The 19,986-nt window shown below is 39.8% G+C and overlaps 2 long non-coding RNA genes across 2 annotated transcripts in view; one reads left to right on the forward strand and one right to left on the reverse strand.

Moving 5' to 3' along the window:
• LOC143303034 (uncharacterized) overlaps positions 1 to 7,537 on the reverse strand; it is an 82,147-nt gene extending 74,610 nt beyond the window's left edge. Inside the window, exon 1 of the long non-coding RNA XR_013058993.1 lies at positions 6,459 to 7,537. This is a non-coding gene — a long non-coding RNA (uncharacterized LOC143303034). The remainder of the gene's footprint in view (positions 1 to 6,458) is intronic.
• The window catches only part of LOC143303035 (uncharacterized), a 62,650-nt gene that overhangs the window by 33,057 nt on the left and 9,607 nt on the right, over positions 1 to 19,986 (forward strand). The gene's annotated exons all lie outside the window — the stretch shown is intronic.

Consider the following 19,986-nt stretch of genomic DNA (forward strand, 5'->3'; position numbering starts at 1 on the left):
TCGAATTTACGAGATCGAGCGACGACGAAACGACCCAACGGTTCCGTCGATACAAAGTATATCACCGAAGCGTAAGACCGACACGCCTAACGAGCCATCGATATCCCTACGGTCCTTCCGCCAAAATATTTAGAAGAAGGCGTACGTGGTAACGGTCGCCGACGCCTAACAAACGCCTTGCGTAGTGGGGATATCGAGGGGCGACGAAAAGAAACCAATCGGATCGGAAAAATAGTCGAGTTTTAACCGCGAAGTGAGAATAGTCGGATTGTAACCGGGAAGCGAGAATAGTCGGTGGTAATCGAGAGTTGTACAAAATGAGTCGAATGCGAGGATCGTTAAAAAATATATTGCTGAACACCGGCGAGTATTTCTTTGGCACCCTACGCCAAATACCGCCTCACATGGAATCAGGTAAGCGACTCGAATGGCTCAAACGCGGCAGTTCGATTCCTTTTCTACGAGTCGAGTGGAACGAACGCGTAATCCGACGATATCAAAGTTTCCACTAATTTGAAAAAACTTTAATACCTAACCATTTTATTTGGTTTGACCTCCTTATCTTCCCGTTTTACGAGCTCGCATAAAAAACAGCTGCATTCGAGTAAATTGAAAAGCACGCTGCTTGCTACCGAATTCGTAGAAACGGATCCACGAGAATTCTACGGACGAAACGAACGTAGTAGATTCGTGGTTCGAGCTGCGATATTTATCGAGGGTTGCGTTTAACGAAAACGATTTGGCGGCAGAAAAGAAGAGGGAACGCGATGGATCAAATCGCACGATTTATCGATCTATGTGTATAGCCTTCTCGCATAGAAACGCGTATGTAAGTTCGAAATTTTACCATTTCGCGATACCAGGAGCAGTTTGCGTGGGAAATGGTTACTAACTCGGTCACAACGATCTACTGGAAACCAGTAGACTCGAGAACAACCGTGTACAAATTTTCGTCCGTGCAACAGCTTAAAAGTCCTCGTTTCCCTTTCCATATCGTTGCGTAATATCCAACGTTTCCTGTAATTTCCAATGTCAACTCATGACGTCGCCCTATACGTATGGAAATTTATGCGCTATCCTGTGCACGTTCCTAACGACAGATACGCGTTACACCTATAAACAGCGTATTAGAAAAAGTACGTGCTATTTGCATATAAGATACGATTCTAAACGGCAGAATCGTAAAAGGGGTTCACGTACAAAGACGTCGTTTCACGCTTACCATTTAAGTTACGAATAATTTAGTTTTACGCTGGAGAAATTTAAAACGGTGATTTAGTTTCTGGATATAACGAGACTCAGCCAACGAACCTTTCTCTTTATTTTGCTCGCTCTTCGCGTCTCTCGCTTTGACGTAAATCAACGAAATTAAATATAACAGCTCAAATTCTATCGTAATCTCGTTTTTCGCAGCGAGTAGCGGACAAGCATAATATTCGAAACAGCGAAACAGATTTCGATCGTTCGCGTTTGCACCGCTACGATCGTATTTCTAGCGTAGAACAAAGTTATCTATAATTCGAGAAATAAGCCTCAAACGATAGTTTCGTACAACGGCTTTCCTCGTTGTCTTGATATCCGGAATCTCGCGAATGTCGGCCATCTTTTCGACACCCTTTTCGATACGTGCACCCGGTATAACGAATCGACGCTCTCGTTTCGATGAAATCGCGGTTGCGAGCCGTCAAATTTAAGAGCGATCGTCGGATAAATTATAGAAATAAATATACTTGCCGCGTGGATCGAAAATATTATAGCCAAATAATTAGAAAAGTTAAAACGCCATTGACTACCGTAAGCGCTTCCCGAAAACGTTTTAATTCGCTAAAACCTCCGTTTCGAATGCTTTTCTTGGTAAAAGTATCGCGTGTTTCCAGTCCATAATTTCTTCCTCGGGGAAGTGTTATTAACGGGATTACCAACTAGTTCACATGCGTGTTCAAATACGATACAATGCGCAATGGTATGAAAATAAGGTCGGAAGAAAAGCTTCGGTTTTAATTAAGAAGCAAGCTGCTACCCGTTGCAAAATTTACATCACCGCCTTTGCAGAACGATCATCGTCATGACCAAAATCTAGACCAGCTTTTAATTTTCTACAGAGACTCGTGGAATAATATAAAATATGAAACACATCGGAAGAAATACGTTACGCAACGCGTAAGAATTCTTCGCGTAATGTAAGCGTTCTTTTCCCGATATAAAGAATAACATATCCGTTGTTTACTGTTTCAGTTACAGAGATAGCGATTTGAAAATATGAATTTTTTCGAAATACGTGGAAGGGAAATGGAGACTTTATCTTTGTAATTCGGACCAAAACGACGTTTTATGTCTGCGTACTGCATAATAGAATTTTACGTGGTATGTCATTATGTATGGTAATACGTTTTAGCAAAGAAAACTAGAATAGATTAAAACGAGCTGAACCAGCGTAAGAAGATTTCCGCTTTATGCAAATTTAAAAACGGGCCAGAAATTCTCAAAAGAATTGCCAACACGTTGCTACGTTGATGCATTTTGAAGGCTAATTTATGCATTTAGTACCGTGCCCGATAAATTATTACCTATTCCATCCCATAATTCCTATTCCATGTGATCCTGAATCGTTTATTGCGCGCAGAGAGAGGCAGAGAGAGAGAGAGAGAGTTGCGAAATTTTCATATTAAACGCAAATTTTTATACAGGAAGAGTATGCTGTATTTAACACACAAGGACGTACGCACGCACACACATACGGTCAAAGTATATAAGTATTTAATATATGTAACGCTTTACGCGAAACACCGTGTATCGTATATAGAGTAACGTTCAAAGTAGAAGAAATTTTTCAGGAAAAGTTCGATCTCGAGGAAAAGGAAAGCGAGGAAAGAGCATTTTTCTCTCATTTTCGAACCGACGTTTCAACGAAGAATAACTCGATCGTACTTGTATGCATAGATATTCCCATGTGCAAAGTGTGTATATATACATATACATATGTATATACATAGCGTATACATGCGATCGAGTCAGGGTCAGGATCAAAGATATCGAGTGAAATGCGCGAATTTAACGTCATCGTGTACGAAAACAAAGGCTTCTCTCTATTTCGTTGTACGTATACTCCTTTACGCTCCTTACGATCTACGCCTATTCTTCGCGAAAGCACGAGAAATCAAGCATGAGAAAGCATGTGAATCGATACTGTACAAGGTCCGCGCGAGTCTCGAAAGCGTATTAAATTTCAAAGACATTGCGATATAAAGTGAGAAATCAGCTATAGTATTTTTTATTGTTCGCATAGATCACGCATAGATCACGCATAGATGCTAGATGTAGGCACGCGTTTGGATCGACGCATAGTATCGCCGACAGCCGGAACCATAAATATGTCGTCGCATCAGGGTTTAGGCTGGATAACGGCTTCGAGCGGTGATACTTTCGACTGGCGAGTTAAGAACTGACGCGCGGTTCTAAGTAAAGAGTTGGCGGATGTTGTAGTTTCGGGGTGCCGACGATCGACGAGGGGCCCGACATCGATCGGCCGCCGTCGTTGTCCGCCGGCGCGGATCGCGGACACACCGGTGCACGATGCACGGTGCACGGTTCACGGGGCCGATGACTCGGGGACACTCGGGCTTACGGTGCCCTGCGGCAGGTGGAAAGCGATAAGGGTTTTCTAGAAAGATCCGACGACGCGACGCCACCGAGCGGGGTAAGAGAACCGACAGCGAGTCAAAAAGCTCTCGGTACTTTCCCCGCGACGTTCGCGAAATCGAGATCGTCCAACCTCGACGTAGGTATTACGCGTCTAACGCGGAATGTCAAAGAGTGTACGTTGTCGCTTCGAAAGAAACGTTTGTTTCGACGGAATTTACCTTAGAAATTCGATCGTAATTTATCGTAAGACGAAATTCGAACGTAATACGATATAAAACTGGAACTGTAAATCCAGATCCTCTCTTATAATGTACTCGTACGTTTTATATTCATATTATTTCGCATATATTTCGTCGATCAATAGGTATTATACGTATTAATATTCGTTAATATTCGATCGATCGTTTAAAACGGCTGCTTTCTCGATGCGAAAAATCCTTTAAAATATGTAAATTTTTTAATGAATTGTTTGAAAATGATCTAGCGATACAATTATGCACGATATTAACGATTCGGTGCACAGCGTTAAGCCGTTAAGGTAATGGGGGCAACGTAAAACCATGGATAATATTCTATTGCGATATAGCGGTCACGCGGCATTAACGCATCGTATGCCTGTCACTGATAGAATATAATAATCACCCGATGAATCATCGATCCAATAGAAATATAATATTTTGGCTAACGAACGCTCAAGAGATAACGTAACAGGTTATACACCTCCGTGCATACACACCAGTACATCTATCGTATGTATATTCTTTCCATCGTTTATCTAATAATTGAAAGCGCCGAAACACCGTATCAAAAATTCGTTATCGTCGTTCCAAAGAAAACTATAAATCGAGAAAGGACTCGAGAGAAGAGACGTTGCGCTATAAACTCGTTGATATCCTTAGCCACCTTCTTGATGCGACAATTATCATCGATCTTACCGGTTATCGGTTTATCATCGGTTCCATCAAATTTTAAGACGTATATCGTCGTATAGAGAATCGGACGATGCTAGAGGGGGGGGATTTGAATCAAAGTTGGACAAAGAGACGCTTCGCGTACAATGGTATCGCGCTACTTCGAAAATCGAATTTCTCTCTTGCGTTGACTCGCGCACCGTTCGTCTTATCGCGACGTATCCTTATCGGCTTATTTCTAGACAATTAGAAGCGACCATCGACCATACCCTTCTGCTTCTTGCTTTAGTCCGGTGAGACAAATACAAAAATAAAAGAGCGAACGAGCATTCCATCGGCTCGCGGATCTTCGTACAGAATTTTTCGCGATTCTCCGTTTGATTCCAAACGCACAGTTTGTGTCGTTAAACGAGGAATCAGTTTTAATACACCCCGTGCGTTAACGACTCCGCAACAATCGCCAGACCAAAATCCTATCGAGCTGCTTCGGTCCGAACTAAGCGGCAGGATTTCAAACACACCGTACCAGGTCTGAGCAAGATCCGGGGAGAGTACCTCTCGAAGAATGGCACAAAATAGATGGAAAAATCACGAAAGCATTGGTACGTCCGATGCCTGATTGTCTAAAGGCTGTTACGAGAAAGATCAAGTCGAACGTCACGACTGATTTGTAGTCCAAAATCGTGAGTTTACAAATACTTTTGTTGCGCTGAAAACGGAATCTCTACATGCGTTTCATTTTCTTTCTTTGTTACAATTATTTTTAAAAATCGCGTATTCGCGGTGTACTTGAACTTTAAAGCGAGTTTTGCAAAAAAAATTAAACAAAAAATCGCGTTCTTTAGAGATTTACGTCGATCTTTGTGCGAAAATCCAGGCTGTGCCAATACTTTCGTTCGGTACTGTATGTACGCATATACGTATCTACAAGGGCAAAATCTATCGTACAATGTTAATATAGAAATATTTTTATAAACGTACAATTCTAACATTAATTATCGCGATAACGGCAATAAATTGTAGCTTGTTCGTTTCGCGATTTACTTTTTGTTACGTCATTCATAATATTATTAGTCGCACGAATCCGCATCATAATTTATACGGGCTAAAATATCGATAAAATTACGAATATTCTGCAACTACCATCTTTGAGACCGCAAGATTCGTAAAACTTTAATCACGCGACGACCGTAACGATAATTCATAATAATAATAGTAATAATAATAATAATAATAATAATAATTCAAGTTCAACGTAAAAACGATAAAATTATCGATCAAATTATTATTGCACTTGCAATTTGTTCTTCGTATTCTGAAATGTTCGATAATAGGCCGGCGATAAAGCGGACTTTTTCAAAGAAATGCAAATTCGCGTCGCGTTCGAACGTGAAAATAGGAAAAAGTCAGAAATTGCAAGAGATAATTATTTCTCTTTATACGTTGCGCGAAGCGATAAAAACTTGAATCTCGTTTTAAATTAGCTTAATTTGCATACTCGATTCTAATTAAAATACGAGAAGTAGGATCGAACGAATCACCGGTAATCTAGAATACTATACCAAATAATGGATAACGTATTTGCTAGTTGGCTCGACAGAGCTGTGACATAGATAAATATTAAGAAGAATAAAAAAAAATACATTTATTTTCGACTATTATCTTGTTCTCGTTCTCAAGTTAAAATCGTTTTCAAATCTCGAGAAAGCTATCTCGTTCCAAGATCTTCTCGCGACTATTGTCGTTACACGATGATCGTTATCGTTCAAAATTTGAAGAGCGTAAGGGCCAAAAGGAAAGCACAACAGTTAGAAGCGGAAAGAACTTAGAAATCGGCGAAGGTGGAGAGGGAACGCGATGCATATGCAGGTGTAACGAAGAAACATTTACGACGTAAGTACCCACCTGGTATCGTTGCAGCGAGAGATCCACGTTGTCGAAATTAGCTTTGGTCCCTATTCCGCCGACTTTTCACGCAACGCGAGAATGTCAGCTAACGTCGCGTATTCGGCAAAGGTGGTAGCATTTTGCTCGGATGGTGATTCACCCTCTGTTATCACGGCGCGGTGTCGGCGGCTTCGAAAACGAACGTGTTCGTTCCGTCGTCGGTCTCGTTCTCGTTACTCCATCGAGCCATTCGAAGTGGGATCCCCCGAAAACCCGACGATCCCGCGACAATTACCGGCAATTATTCGTGCACCGAGCAGTCAGCCAGCCAGCCAGCTAGCCAGCCAGCCAGCCAGCCAGCCAGCCAGCCTTTCGGCGTGTATCCACCGAATTAACGCGAACAGAGAGATCGGGTCGCGTTGCGTGAACGTCGAAAAGTTACTTCGAGCGTGTGGGGGCCGTGCAATAGGGCGAGAATCGGGAGGGTAGAAACGAACAAGATCCTTTATTTTCGGAGGCAGTGTGCAAACAGAAACAAACACACCAATGGTCACGTAAACGACACTTCTCTACTCACTCTTGGGCCAGAACACTTCGCGGACTCCTGCTCGAGCGTCCGCTCGACTCGCGGTCTCTGTTGTTGTTTATAGTTTGGTCGGAATAAACGCGGCTCGGGGAACGCAAACTACAGTGGAGTAGTGGACGATCACGCGCGAAACGTCGAAAAGGAACGGGCACGCATGGAACGGAAGCACGGTGAGCCAGAGAAAGAGAGAAACAGGAGAAGAAAGAAAGAGAAGGAGACAGAGAGAGAGAGACAGAGAGAGAAAGAGAGACAGAGAAAGAGACAGACAGACAGACAGAGAGACAGAGTAGTTAGTAAGTAGGAGAGAGAGAGAAAACGCGAGAAAGACGAATAGACGAGGAAAGAGAAAAAGAGGAAGCGAAAGTGAGAGAAAGAGAAAAGAGATGGGATACAGGAAGGCCGGCCACGGTAGTACGGCCGACGAGGAGGGAAAATGATGTTCTCGGTGCAGATGCACTCGCGGTCTAAAAGACACGTAAACGCACAGAAAATCGACGTGCACGCGACGGCGGTCGCGACGATACTGCGCCCTATCGGGCGGCCCTGCGCAAATATAATACCACCCCTCTCCTACAGTCCGGCCACGCTATTCTCCTCACCGCCACTACCACCACCAAACCAAACCAAACCCAACCCAACCCAACCCAACCCAACCCCCTACCGACGATCGGTTTCTCTTCCTACCCTTTTATCCGCCATCCTCTTCCACCCCTTTGCCCCATTCCCATCTACCACTCCGCTCCATCCGACCCTACTACTCCGTCTTTCCATCCCCCTATCCTCTTTTCCGCGCTCTCTCCTGCTCCTCTTCCACCCTCCTATCGCGCTTCTTTTTTTTCCTCTCTTTCCACGGCGCTGGCGACCCTTGCCCGCGCTACCGCAGAACCTGCTACAGGGATCCCTTTTCTAGAACGGGGGCGGGAGGGAGGGGGCTTTGCTGCGAGCTTCCGGTGCACACCGATGGCTATTTCCGTTCACGCTCCAAGGACTCAAGACGACGAAGAGGACCGGTCGGCTAACCGGGGCGCTACCTCTCTGCTCTCTCTATCGCGGGGTAATCGCACGTATCGTGCCCGATCGTGCCTCGATCGCCGTACCTCGTGTATGCCGATTACGTCCAACGACCGATAAGATTCCTTCGCTAGGCTCGCTATTTCCAGACCCTTTGAGCCTGACGATTCGCTGGACACGACCGTTCATCCCGATTTATTCGATGTTTCACCGATACGCACCGTGTGCGCCACCTAAGTTTCTCCGCCCGTTGTCACAGGCCTCGGCGAACCAACGCGTCGGTATTTTATAATTATCTCACCTTTGTATCTAGAATCTGCATAGTATAGATTTTCCGAGCTTGTTCGCGCGGATCGGATGCGCCATCCTTCGTTACAAATATATAGATAATAAAGGTAGATAGATGCCGCGCCGGTGTCCTTTCTCGTTATTCGTTTCGTCTTTCGACCGACATCTCGCAGGAATCGTAATCGCGCGAAAAGAGTGCCGTCGCGAAACAAAGCTGTGTCGCAAATACGAGTGCCACTCGAGTGACGATTACCTGTGCCCCGTCCCTCCCGAAGGCTGATTGCGAAGCACCGACGGTTTTATCTTTGCGTTTCTCCGTACGATTGCATCAAATTATTATATCAAACGGAAATTGTTATTCATTCGCTTGACTGTTACATCGCTCGACCCAGTCACGTTGCAGCTGAATAGGAATTCAGACAAGTTGGTATTCTATTCGAGGCGTGTTCCTATGTGTGAAGTAAAATAAACATTTGGCATCTTCTTGTATAGGACATTCCACTACACATTACGCCACGACGGTATCGCGGTATTACGGTATTACGGTATTCCGAAGTAAATCCGGCAACTTGCACGTATATCTGTATATTATGCCTTGAGAAATAAGTTTGGAGGGACAAAAGAAACACAAATACTCTGTATACGTCCGGTAATCAAATTAGATGTACGTATATATACCGCGAATGTAACGCGGATGAAGAATAAAAACTACGTAATGTTAAGCCAACTTTGTCATTTAATCGTAAGACGTTAATCGCTAATTTTATCGACGGAATAATTCGTATTTGTAATTTTCGAAGTTGATTAAAAATATTTACGACGATATTTACGCTGATATCCTAGGGATGTTTTAGAAATATCTTTTGCATCTGCGTTAATTCCATCGAATTAAACGGACTTCCAAAACAGACGCGATAGATATCGCGAGAGGCGGAAATAGATCGAACCATTTCATAAATAGTTGACGACGTTCGATCCGCAGGAAGCCGCGAGAGGAGCGCTCGCGTTACCAGTTAAAATGTAACGATTTCATTAGTGGTATTTAATGTATCGTTGTAAACTCGTTGATAATATTAGGCATTTCTAGGTATTAAATTTACATGAAATTTTTCGTAAAGCAAAAATCGACGAAACTTAAACTATGGTAAAAAGACTAATTTTCCTCGCGTTTCGTAATAATTTTATTCTATATGGTAAATACGATAATATTCTACGTATAATGTACATAAATGTATATATGTATATACGTATAAACGTACATAAATACGTTGTAAGAAGAATGTTAGGTTCGAAACCGTTGTATCGAGTCTGCCTAATAACGCTAATTAGCTAATTTCGAGAATTTGATTACAACGGATTAAAAAACAAACGATATCGAAAACAGACCTATGCGAGGACAATCGTTTCGTATATTTAGATTTGTGTACGCATTTTTGCAAAATCGTTAAGTAAACGATAATCCTGAATGATCCAGAAGAGGAATTTTAACAATTATTTATCTATTTACGTAAATAATTCTACTCGCAATTTCGATATTTCTCCATACATACGTTTATCCGTTGGATAACTTTTACGAGTAGTTTGACGCAGCCGACAAATTGTCGAAAGTAAATAAATTAATCAAATTCGATTATTTTTTACAAAACCTACAAAACTTACAAAACCTTCGTATTTCTAATAAAAATTTCCAATACGCTTTTCGCATGTTTGAAATCTCATATTCCGTAATGAAAGTTCAAGTATTTGCGATTCGGTTCCAAGAACACGACAATTACCGTACATCGCGCCTTTTGCAATAAGATTGATCTTTAGCGCTTTTACCGCATATGCCAGTAAACCTACTTCCGAGCAATAGAAAACGCTATTACGAGGAACGTTATAAAATTAGATTTTAACTCGAAATTGAATTTTATCTTACGTTTAGTTTGCTCGATATCTTATTTGTAACCTACAGAATCGTATTCCCTTAATTATTTTTGTTTTCCCTTAATTATTGTTATTGTAGTTTAACGATATTATTCTTCAAAATATACAGGGTGCGGAAATAACTTTGATCGCTTTGAATATTTCCGTTATTTTTAGGGAAATGGGAAAACTTTGTTTGCAAAAGTGGTACTGCGCGAAGGGGGCTGTAACATGGCAGCGATAATTCTTTCGTACCTCGGCACGGTCTCCGGAGATTTCAAATTCACCTTCGTTTTTCTAAATCGCTTTCTTTACTTTTTCATAGCTGGTAGAATAGAGAATATTTGGACGATGTCAACGGTCTCTGTTACACGCATTGTCGTTCGACGATAAGTAAGCGTAAGCAAGGAATCTTGCTCGATAATAAACGTGGCAAGCAGTGTTCTCTTTGAAATTGTCGGATAGTTCAAGTCCGCGTACTCGCTATCGCTTGTGGATTATTTGTTTCGTCACGCATACTGCGACGACGTATCTTGCCGTATCTTCGTAGCCCTCGTTGGACCCACTTATACGTACGTATTTGTAACCAACGTAACACGTTACAGTGTTAAAACAACGTAATAGTTTCGTGACTAGCTTATCCGCCTGATATAACGCTGCTTCGTCTCTTTCCGTGGAAGATTCATTCAGATACATACGTATTCCGTTGGCAACGTCAAAAAGTATCGCGTGCCAGCGAAGTATCGTGAACAGCCAGTAGCGTCGTCAGATACGAAACAGAGACTCGTCGCAGCATGCGCCACGGTCGATCCGCGAGTAATAACAAGTGGACAGAATTCGACGATCCAGTGATTTCAAGGTTGCATCGATGCGAACGATCGGTCGTTCGTTTATCGTCGAACGACCTTGTACAAGGGGTCGTTGAAATCGTGCAAACATCCGCTGTTCCATCGGACGGGAAGCGATTCGAAAGAACGGCGGTGACCTTGAAATCTCCCAAGACCACCCATCTACAAAAAAGATCATCACTGCCATATTACCGCCCCCTCCATACCGTACAATTTTCGTCGACAAGGTACTTCGATATCTCTAAAAATAACGCAGAACAATGGCTAAATACCGAGAGATACAGAACGTCTTAGAAATTACGATAGATCCTTTTACTTAAACGTTTGATTGCCCGAATACCTTTCGTTCGAATAATACCGGGCAAAAGTATACTCTCGGTACATGTATTCGTTAATCAGGTTATCGTTCTCCACTCGTCGTCAGACGTGTAAATGACGAAAAAATGATCGACACGATTAAACGGATATTTGACACAACCGAGAAACGGTATAAAACAGGAAAGACAAGTAATCACGGTCAACTAGTAAATTAATCAAATATTTTTGAAATTTTCTTACTTATACGATACCGCGCGATAAATTATCAGTTTTCTTCTCGACTCGAAAAATTCGATCACTCTAACCATAGCGATTATCGCGATTATTCGACACGTGCTTAAGCTAGAGCACGTCGTTGTTTGTTCCAACGAAGGAAAACGCAGGGCCGTGTAAAAATTAAGTCGAAGATTTCGTTTGTTGCCGTTTACGTACGACACGTACCCCGTGTGCTGCTCGTTTACGGAACAATGTGACCAAATCCGTGGTAAGTTTCGGTACATTTGTACCGCAGAACGAACGTAGGTTAGTACGCGGACCAATCGATAAAGCGTACGTACGAAAGCGTACATCCTCGAGCGCGCGATGCTTGCAAAAAGAGTCGCCTACCAGTGCACTTTCTGTTTATTTTGTTCAACCGGACTTTCCCTGAATGCCGACTGACAGCCGTCATTCACGAAACGATCCGTCACTACTCTCACGCTGAATTTTAACCTTAAAAGATACCATAAAAGGAAAGCACGATAGCGTTATCACGGGCGAAATAAACTCAAATATCAATATATATTAAATATTGATAATTATTACGAATTCTGAAATTTGAAAAGAAAAATGTCTTTCGGGTTTTCATTCTCATCGATGGTTTTTTTACGTAGCAACGATATGTTACGTCGATGGTGTTGCTATTCTTATACAAATTACAACTATTACAAAGGATAAACTTCAGACATAGCGCATACGTACATCTTTGAATATCATAGAAAGGGGAAAATAACGCAATAACGCGAAATTGAGCATCTCCGTTCCTGTTCGAAATATTTATCCCGAAAGAGATTTCGTTAAAAGATGTCGCTGATATTAAAAAGTAACCGCTTGCGAAAACTCGAACAAAGTAACTTTTAAAGGAAAAGACACAACGAAACGCAACGTTGTAAGAATACTTATTTTTCCTTCCTGGTTAAACGATTTTGATCTAGAACGTCTATACACGTTCGGAAAAAGTAACCTGCATATTAATACACATACATACGAGATAAACGAAACACCTTGTACAAGTAGTACGTATTCCGAACGAAATATTTGCCGTAATAAGTAGAGTAAATAAATCAACGGTCAGACACAACGATCAAATTCATCGTTTTAAAAGATTTTAAGTTCTGCGCGATCTACGCGACCTTCGTTAGCCTCTGCCACGCTTATTCCTTCCGTGTCTCGTTCGAATGTCGACTTATAGAGTAATACTTATAGCGCAATTGCACGAATGGCCTAGATTTTCTGGTAGAATCAAACGCAAAATCTTCAGTTTTCCGATACACGCTCGTGCAATTTTCATCGCTTCATCTTCCCCCTCGACACAGCTCTATAAGTACGTAAGAGAAATAACGAAAGATCACACTTTCGTAAAATCTCCATTATCCGAAATAGGAAAGCCAAGCAAATATCTTTGCATGGAATATTTTATAGCATTTGCTATATTACATTATCTCGAGCTGAATGTATGTACGTTCGGTTGAAAGTCGTGCAGAGAGCTAATACACAAGCGCATACATACGTATGTGGTTATATAGTTACGCGCAGGTGAGCAGCGTGTTCCTCGAGCTGGAATAAGTTCGGGAAATGAGATTTTCGCGCGAAAGAAATTCTCCGGATTTTTGCACCATATCTATCTGTTACGTTAAGAGGTTAATTGCCATTTTTAAACCAAATATCGATATAACCAAACTTTTCGAAATATCTCGTTTTTACAGTACTTTGTATGATTTTTCGTTTATGCAAAAATTACGGCCAATTAATGCAGAGACCAAGAGACGATACGATACAAGGTTTCTACGATAGCCGTAAATAATCGTAAATCGATAAATCGCGCGTAATATTTCAAATCTCATCGTTTACTGAATGGATATAGATATAAACCGGACTTTTTCCTACCGATTCGAAACTGTAGCTTGTATTAGTTACATGGGACTATGGGACTGTGGGACACCCTGTACGTATGGTTTCACGCGTTTTTTAATTAAACGAAGACCGTCGAGAATTTGAACGGTACAGAAACGCTACGATATATTTTATTTCCCTTCGATTTTTACTGTATTTTATTTCGCACGATCTGTTGCCGAGTCGTTGAGAAAATACTTTACACTTACCGACCAGGTCGGTTGGATTGTGCGAAAACATTGGACGATTATCAGACGTCTTCACACTTTGGAAACGAAAAATAAAGCGGAGGAAACGAAATTGGCAAACTAACAAAATTTATTTTATTTTCGTTCGAATGCGGTTTTCACGTATGAAAAGGTATTTGAATAGAAAACGAAAATGCTATGTGTCATAAAACGTGACATGGAGAACGATATTAATATAAAACTGCAATATATATGAATACTGGAGCAATATTTCTAAAATTACGCAGACGGTAAAACAATATACGTTTCGTATCAAAACCAAATAAAACGACAATTATACGTATCGTAGTATCGATGGATATAACGCGATCGAATTCTAAAATTGCCCTTAAATAAAAAGTAAAAGATGCGACTTATCGCGTTCTTGCCCTACAGTTCTCAAATGTTATATGCGTATATAAAAATTGTTCACAATCGATACTCTACATCTGTATATAAATTCATCGAAGTAATTTTAAAGCGATCGAAATAAATTACCAATTAGTTTGCGACATTCAGTGGTAGCTGATAAATATAAATAATCAAGAATGTAGAGAACTCGAAAAGAGTTGTTTAATATTCAGAATGATCGCTATTTATAACAATCGTTTCCAACGCAATGTAAACATATATGTACGATACTATAGGTCTACGTATAAATAATCGAGTATATGTATGATAGAGCCAAAAACATGAAATTTAATTAATAAAACTTTTATACGATACATGGCCATGAATACATTCGAGGAATTTTAAATAAATTTCAATGCGGTCTCGTATGAGATTACTTTGCTTTATAACGTGCAACTTTCTTCATGTAATATTCATGTAATATAAATTAAATCCGTTTTAAACAACGCAATATTTGGTACGTGGTAAGGTTCGGTAACTCTATTTTATATCTATTTTTAATTTGCGCGTATACCTTGCTCGATTCGTCTACCGTCGCGTTAGAAAGATGCTTTAATATCATTCGTCGTTTAACATCGCTAAAATTTCAATTGTCCGCTATGATACGATAAAACAGAAATATAGTAATCCTAATCTTTACTTAAATAAAGTAGTAACTAAAAGTAAAATAATTTATTAATAACTATCGTATAGTTAAAATTATTAATTATATAGGATCAATTGCTTTGAACAGAATTCTAAAATGATCTCTAATAATTAACGGGCAAACACTTTTACGTATTACATATGTTTATGCGCAATTCAAAGACACACGCGTCAACATGGAAGAATTGAAATCGAAGAAACGAAAGCTCTCTAAAAATAGGTACAAGTGTGTTTTCGTACCAAATTATTTTCTCAATTAACTATGGAAAAACAGACTTTTCTTTTAACCGGGTAAGGACTTCGCGTTGGAATAAACTCGTTGCTGTCGTTTCAGGGAAGGTTGTTAGAAATACGTACCTTTACCTTTATTCCATGACAAAGGATGCTTTATATTTGCGTCATACGTGCGCTGTTTAAGACAATAGATTCTATTGTACAAAGTGGATAAGAGCATTTCAGCGATCTCGAAGCATTTCACCATTGGTAACAACAGTAACAATAGTAAGAATCGTTTTGAAACATTAAGCTTTGAGAATTTCAATCGTTCGAGTTCAAATGCGCCGTTAACTGTTACTACTGTTATTGCTAAATGGGCACCTACTCTGTGATAGCAAAAGTAAAAATTGATACGAATATACAACAATGCTGCTAGAAATATCATGTCCGATGCGTACAACATACTCTAATATGTGAAAAACGCGGAGAATAAAGATATATAAATATATAATAAAGTATATATACTATAACCATTTACGTAAAATTTAGCAGCGAACATTAAACAGACGCGTTCAAAGTCGCTTATCCAGGTATCCGAAGGGCCAGTTTTCATCCACCTTCTTATTATCACCTGTCTATTTGTATCACCGATTGACGATAACTATTATTTTAATCCGTATCTACTAATACAGTTTACAGATCAGGTGGTAAGATCTTGGCTAAGATCAGAGACTAAAATTAGACTAAAGATATTTTCAACGATTTAAAGAATGTGTTTAAATATACACAATAATAAGTGTCTAAACGTTCACTCGTTGTCGGTACAATATACGATCAGAATCAGGTTGTTTGTTTCCGTGGGTATACGACTAGAATGGTAAAAATGTTTCGGTGACTCGAAGCAAACGTATAATTGTAAAGGGCGATTAGTAGGCGTACACCTACCGCCTTGATTGCCACGGTGGTTACAATTATTATCGATGACTCGCGTTAGTAAACTTTTTACGCCGACTAAAATAAAATAAATTTCATGGAGTAAAAAATGTTCAACGATGCGAATGACAATTAGATAACATTGTGAGAAGCAAGTACGCAGATACGATATAATATTTCGCAAAACGCGTTAAAGTCTTCGATGCGTTTAACTCTTTGCGATTTGAGGTTTTCGCACAGCGTTCGCTCACACTTGCGTCTTACGCTACACCATAATGCCGATTGCCGTCGGTTAAATAGCTACGCAAAACGGATCAAAACGTCGTTCGTTTTCCTACGTTGCTCTTCGACTAAAAGACGATACGCGAAGAGTTTGTATCGATAGCGTGTATAGTAGGTCACCAAACCAGAGCGACAGGTTTCCTAAGCGTCAAAGTTTCGGTCGAATAGCAGCGTCCCGGTGGAATGTACAAGTTTCGTCCAGCCGTGGCCGATGGGAGGCAATTGATTCTGCAGTTAGACAAATCTGCCTATATAGCTGTGCCAGACAGTCGCGTCAATGGACGAAACGAGAAGGTCGACGTTAAAAGAGAATCGAAGGAAGATCGAAACGCTCCATGAACGATTCGTAGAATCTGCGTCAAGCGGCAGAAAATGATTTTAGAGAACGGCCCAGTGTAAGCACGCGCGCTTACCACAGCACAGATAGAATATCGCGATAGAGTGGAAATACCGATCCGAAAGCTTCGTTCGAATCAGTCAAATTACTCGAACTCGAACAGTTTCGGTTCGAATAACTCGAACAATCTGATTTCAACGGAGTACTTGGAAATGGAAAATAGAAAGGAAGAAGTGGTTCGTAGTACGTACGTACGAACTATTAGGCACAAAATTATTGGCACAGATATTAAATCAAAAAAGGAAAAAGCGTCGGTCGAAGGATTCGCAGAAATACTTTTAATACTTTTAATACTCTTTTATTGCGATATATGCTTTACGCTTTACGCTATAAACTGGCCGAATGATAAAGCAACGACGGTACACGATAAACGCCGAGCTTCTTGGACTTGGCAAAATTATCGACGTCTCGTAAAGAAGACAATTACAATCGAAAGACCTTGCTTCAAGTGCCTTGGTCCGAATAACAATTTTTAAAGGTTTCAGTAATTCCTAATCATTTCTAACGTTTTTCTCATCTTTCATAGCCATTCTTCGTATCAAGCGTGCCAATAGGTAACGAGATAATAAGAAACACAAGCGTAACGTCGATAAATCTATCGCTATAACGACGAATTCCAACTTTTACCGATAATCTATAGAAAAAATACAACTACGTTTTCTAGACGCATTACCTGTAACGATACGCAAAATTATCATTTCTTACAATGTTATCCCATACCACTACCTCATTCTGTTTTACAATATTCCTTCCCATTGCTGATCATTTTCAAGACACAGTTTGCCCCAGTTACGTGGGTCACCTTGCACAACAATGGCCTTTTCAAGATTTTCCAGCGTGAATTGATCTCGTTTATTCGAAAATTCAAGGCTGAAGAAGATTATTCCAAATTGTAATTGGTACAATTTACCCTTTTCCTAATATCGTGCTGAAATTTCTTTTTATAGTTTTACGAGTGTACCCTGATTCAAAATTTTTATAATCTTCGATATCGTATCGCAATCGTTAATTTTTTCTTAAAACTCCACTAAACTCCTCTCTAATCGTTCGACCGAAGAGGATCGGATACACTTTTCGGTTAAAGTTAAAGACATTTTCGTTTTTTAGTTTTATTTATTTCAAAAATAACAACACGTAGATGCAAGAACAATAATTTAGTTCGCAACGTTGATCGAATTACGAATTAAACCAAGTAGCAATAAATACTTCTCTGATAAAAATTTTAATTGTTTCGTATAGAATAATACGTACCGCCCCTGTTATACCGTCCCTACCTAAGTTTCTCGTTTCGTTACGATCGACCGAAACGGATATTTGAAATCTAAAGAATTTTTTAACAAGCACCTAACTGCCAGGAACCTCGATCGTCGACACCAAGTTGCGCTAAACACATCTAATCTCAAAATATAATCCACCGATCTGCGACATCCGCAATTGTCGAGTTACCGTCAAATACATGCTTTTAAATTACCTTAAATTCAATTACTGTCGCAACTATTACGAGAATAAAGGAACTGAAACGAAAATCTCTGTAATAAAAATCAAATTTCTGGAAAACGTGTCGTAATTTGATAAAATCTAAAAAATTTGATAAGATCCCTGTCCGCCCGCATTGTCGTCGCTAATAAGTGCACGTAAAAGCGGTTGATGCGATCTTCCCAATTCATCGTTTGCGTCAAATTCGTCTATATTCGAGACGACGTGTCCTAATATTTCTCTTATCTTATTTTTATATTTTGGCCCGAAAAAATTCGCTCGAGATACGATTCGTTCAACGTCCTGTATTTTTATTAAGCGAAGTATTTTTCTCGCTACGTTCTTCGGCTGTTTGCAGAAATTGATCGATAATCAGCTTACTTAATACGTACGATACCTAACTCAAAAGTTAACTTAACTTAAAATAAACTGCTTTGTTCTTGTAATTCGTTTCGACTAAAAAATGGCATCTTTCTATTGGTTACATCACGGTGTTCGGCAAATAGCTAGAGTATTCGACCGTATTTATGCATCCATTCGCATATCTTGCCTTGTTCGTTGCAACGCGTACATATAGCAGTCACGCCTATCGTACGAGGTTATCTTCATCTGCAATGTTCGCTTCTATTCGAATGTGAACGATAAATCGTGAAAAGGTTTCTAGGAACGTGTCGATGGTCTCGGTAATGGAAAGCACGAGTGGCCTGCACGAGAACTTTACGACGATAAAAGTTCTTACTTGATGAATATATGTTCAGTGTGTGGGTGAACGAACCGATTAAATTTGTTCATATTAAAACAGATAAAATACTCGGTATATCGTGCATAAACGTAAAGTGTATAATCGTTATATAAGTGTATGTCATCGATCAAAAACCGCTTAGATAAATAGCTAATTATTTCGCCTACGACACAATAAAAATGTTTATTTTTAACTAGAAATAGTCGTAAGATTAAATATATTACGCGCAAAGTTGGTTAGTAGTCTATTCTTTCGAGTAAAGTATCTGTTTGTAGATTTTTCGTCGATACTTGCAAATATCTCCAAATTCTTAAGTTTCCTTTGAAAGTAAGCCAGTACCTTACGCGTACACGTACCAAAACTATACGTGTGAGCGCGGGATAAACTTTTGTTGCTTGAAATAGCGTTTAACTCCGACAACCGCAAAAATTTTATCAAAGAATATTGATAAGTCACACGATGATAGGGTATATCGTTCGATAGATACTACATATTTAACAGAATCGAAAAGACCAAATAATTTTTTAAGCAAATAAACTAATTTAATCTATACTGTACGCGTTGAAGGATATTAATCTGTCGCAAAACGACTTCTCGTACGAAATTTCGTCGTTCTCGAATATATCGTTCGAGAAAAACATATTACAGCTCCTTGACTATAAACGATACAACCTTATTCAGAGAACTTTGATCTAGTTTTCATAAAGGCACTTATGCTGGAAAGATCATATGCTCGAATAAAAATCTGTTTAAAAAGTTGATTTTGTTGACTCTATCAGAATCGATGTAGGTTTTCGAAGATACGAGCTGAAATACAAAACGCGTGGAATTTTCATTTATATGTAGATGCCACAGAATCAGAGATATGCTTGTTCAAAAGCGACATATAAAATACAAGAGGTCACTTTACTCCTGAAAAAATTAAAATCTTTTATTAATAGCAACAATCTGCGCTTTAAATTCACATATGGAAAATAGCGTAAAGTAAATATAATTATTATATAAGGAGCATTCAGCCATTCACAGTGCCATCTACGCCACCTTATTCTGTGCCATTTTATTTTTCGTAGAAAACGATTTCACACGTAAAAATTATTTAACTGTTTTTTA

Source organism: Bombus vancouverensis, chromosome 8 (genome assembly GCF_051014615.1).
Source record: "Bombus vancouverensis nearcticus chromosome 8, iyBomVanc1_principal, whole genome shotgun sequence".
Classification (NCBI taxonomy): domain Eukaryota; kingdom Metazoa; phylum Arthropoda; class Insecta; order Hymenoptera; family Apidae; genus Bombus; species Bombus vancouverensis.